The 3,988-nt window shown below is 36.9% G+C and overlaps 1 protein-coding gene across 1 annotated transcript in view; it reads right to left on the bottom strand.

Annotated features, from left to right (window-relative positions):
- The window catches only part of Cdh12 (cadherin 12), a 357,222-nt gene that overhangs the window by 97,097 nt on the left and 256,137 nt on the right, over positions 1-3,988 (bottom strand). The window lies entirely within an intron of this gene.

Consider the following 3,988-nt stretch of genomic DNA (forward strand, 5'->3'; position numbering starts at 1 on the left):
TGCCTACAGGAATTGAACCCTGGTCCCTGCATTTGCCAAAGCAGGCACTTAGTCTGCTGAGCTATCTCGCCAGCCCTGGTTTCTGCCTTTGATCATTGAATTCTTACCTTTCTATTTGTTATCAAGGAATTGTTTTTTCCAAATATTGTCTTCCCTCTTTGCACTTTCCTAAGACATGACAACCTACAGCAAACTACAGTCTAGGGATTCCCTCTTTTTCTGGGAAAATATAACAAATATCATCATTATACATGGTTGAACAGAAAGCAACAGAAGACTTGACTCTCTAATCCTGAAAGGAGGGAAAAGACAAACACGCCATATACTTTTAAGGAATAAAAGTATATTATTCGCTCTACATTATTCGCTCAAGGAAATTTTCTGTACAGAACTCTACTATTCCTACTTCCTCTATGAAAAGTTAGTTTTAAAAGACCACAAAATTCTTTGTTCTGATTGATGTCTCCAAGAGTTTTAAGTGCATCCTCAAATTATGAATATAATTTCTGAAGTTTGACTTGGGATCATATTTTCTATGCAGTATCAATAGCCTCTTTGGCTCATGGTGGAAATGTCAGCATACGCCTCTTGTATCTTGGTGAGCATTTCGCCCCTTCATCTCGGATTCTTATTTATGAAAATACAGTAACTTGTAAATATTGTATAATCGATTAAATAATCTGTCTTCACAGTGGCAATTTTCTTTTAACTAGAAATATTCTGAAGCGGCAGAAAGTTTTCATATGTGATCACCTGAAAACATGATCCATTGTCCTAAATCTCATTTCTACTGCATTCATAACCTTCCGGTACCCAGCAGTAGATTTCTTAGCCTAACACTACTATCATTGCTGTCTGATGGTGTCTCACAAGTACACTTTGTTTTCGAAGTGTACCACTCAGTTAAAACTTTCCTCTGGTTCTGGCAGAGACCTACCTGTCACTAAATCCAGTGACAACTTCACAGTGTTCTCATCTCATCTTTGTCTCTCTCTCTCTCTCTCTCTTTTTTTTTCTTTTTTTCCTGGCAGCATCTTCCTCCTTAACATCTCTAACACTTTAGAGTCGGATTTCCCTCACCTCCCCACTTTCTCTGTTTCACCTTCCTCTGTTAGCTCCCAGAATGATTTTCACTGCCTATTAGCATCACATGGAAAGATTTGAAGCACATAGTGCATCAGCTTAATTGTTCTGTGTGTTGGCTAGACAAAGGGTATTTGTAAAATTCCCTTTGGCCCTGCTTTGAAATCGACATGCGTTATCTCAGGCTCTTTAATCTTTCCCTTTTCCTGTGTGTTTCATTTATTCCCTTGACTCCTCTTAGGATCTTTACATTAATTTTATCTCCCCAACATGCAAGTTTCCGTTCCCCACCTAACCAACTATTATCTTGTTTTAAAACATCACTTCCACGTGATCAGGACACTCCAGGCTTGACAATGTTCCAAATTCCCAGGCATGCCACTCTCCTGGCCCAAATCCTGTCCTGATGTTCACCCTCCAGCAAGATTCAGTATTACAATGCTCCAGCTCCGTTAAAGAGAATACAGCCTTACTTAAAAATCACTGCAGTTCTTTCACACGTTCCCATTCTCACAATTTCCATAGCCCTTATCACCGCAAGGTCAACAACTCACACTTCCTCCTTGTGTTACTGCAGGCGTTTGCTGAAAGACTTTCCTGTGTTAGCCTCCTCGGCAGCCCAAATGGCTTTCCCATGATGCACGGCAAGCACAAAAGGGTTTCTTCCCATCCTTCCAGGCAAAAAATCTGCTTTTGGGTTTTGTTTTGATTTTAGCTCTCACAGGGATGACTAGCGAGGAAATGTATAAGTCCATATGTGTCAATATAAAGAAGTGGAACATGTTTTTCTTCATTGTTGCTGTTTCTTGTTTTGTTTTTTTTGTTGGTGGTGGTTGGTTTTGAGACTGAGGTCTTGCTATGTAGCACAAGCTAGCTTTGAACTCAATGTGCAGCCCAGGCTGGACTTGACCCCATGACAATCCTCCTGCCTCAGCCTCCCAAATGCTGGGATTTCTTGCATGTGCCACCGTGGTATACTTGATTAATATTACCTTCATATTAAGACTTGTACATGATAATTTCCTTTGTGTCAGGTCTTAGTAATTGTGTTTTTTGAAAAAAAAATTTTTTTCGATACAGGGTCTCACCACACAGTTTAGACTTGTAGTGATCCTCCTGACTCAGCCTCTGCAGAACTGGGATTACAGGAGTTTGCTGAGTTTGCTACCACAACCAGTTTCAGGGCTTGCACAGCATGCAGTACTGGGGATTGAACATGGGTGCTTGCCTTTGCCAGGCAGGTGCTTATGCCACTGAGCTATCTCCCCAGCCCAATCCTACTAAGTGTTTAACAGCCATATTAGAGTAGAGGGAGAATATTTATTAGACTTTATTGTAGTAGTATTATATTAACTGGTTTAGGCAGATTCAGACAAATTTATTCACTTGTGTTTTAATTCTCAAAATTGAAGAACAAAGTCAGTCAAAATATAGAATAAAAACCCATCAGGAGATTAGAAGATATACTAGAAGAGATAGAGCTTTAAAGATTAAATGACATCTGCTTTTATCTACAAGAGAAAGGAAAACATTACATTTTTTATTGTTTTTCTAATTATCCCTTGCACACAGCACAGTTTCCAGAATTAAAGTATAAATTTTTGTTTAATGCTATAGTTATAATGGTGTGTACATTCAATAAATATATATTTATAATTCTTGGTAAAAATAATGATGCTTATAAGGTTTTGTTTGCATTAAAAATCTCAGGCATATCCATTCCAAATGAAATGTGCAACCCCACCCACTCATATTATTTAATGATTACCACATTAAAAGTCATTTTTGATTCTTAAAACTATGTATATCTAACACACGTGAGTTATATCTCCATGATTCCTGTTAGATAGCATTAGAAATGATGGCAGTCTTGGCAGGAGCTCACAACACTTGGGCTGCATCGATAACTTTCCGACGTTCACCCACTTCACAGAGCGTATTTACCATTCCCTTCATGCCGCCATTAAATATGTAAACATTTCTAGTTGCTTTTATCTATGCAATTTCTGATCCAAGAAAATATGGCACATGGTTCATTTTCAGTGACATCGCTTGATAAACTGTGCTCCTGGAAATTATTAGCAATTAAAATTCAGCTGGGAGAACCTATTCAATCAAAAGTTCTATTTCTCAAAAGTTTTCTTTTGAAACACTGGAATGATAGTCTGGAAAAAATGAAATTTTGGTTTATTTTATCCAAAACTACTTGTAGGACAACAGCCCATGCAATGACCTGCAAATTTAATTTCTAAAAAATCAGCATGTACATCATGTATACACACAATGATCTTAATTTTCTGCCATTGCCTGTATTGTAATTCTTGGATACCCACTAATTTTATCTGATATTTAGCTTTCATCTTCGCTGTTTCACTTGTATGCAACTCCTTCTATGTAAGAAAATCTATTAATCATTTTTAATAGACAAATGAAGCCACTATTCAATTATTTTCTTTTACTCACCTTCAGATTGTCAAAATTATATACCGTCTTTTCAATACTGAACTAATTTTCAGTTTGTAAATATTTAAGTATTGACTTGTTCTGCCACTAGCTAACGCTTACGACAGCCTTCAGTGCTCAGGGTGGACGTTACTGCTGCAAATACCTCACGAATGTGCTTCCTACTCATGTGCATGGCTTTCCTCCAAATTTATCTATCATTTTGTGCATAAGCCTGTCTCCATTTTTATTCCAAATTTTATAATTGCCAACTAACAATTTCTGTGTTATCACGAGCTGTTTGACAGAAGAGATTAAAGTTTTAGTTCTTTATACACTGCAAAATGAAAAAAAAAGTCTTTTTGGCATTGTACTTCAATTAAACTTGTGATTTGTAAGATTTGTTTCACGTAGATGTATTTTATCAATTTTTGTTAATTAAGTATTTGTTAATATCAAGATT

The sequence above is a fragment of the Octodon degus genome, unplaced genomic scaffold (assembly GCF_000260255.1).
Source record: "Octodon degus isolate 3935 unplaced genomic scaffold, OctDeg1.0 scaffold00143, whole genome shotgun sequence".
Lineage (NCBI taxonomy): Eukaryota > Metazoa > Chordata > Mammalia > Rodentia > Octodontidae > Octodon > Octodon degus.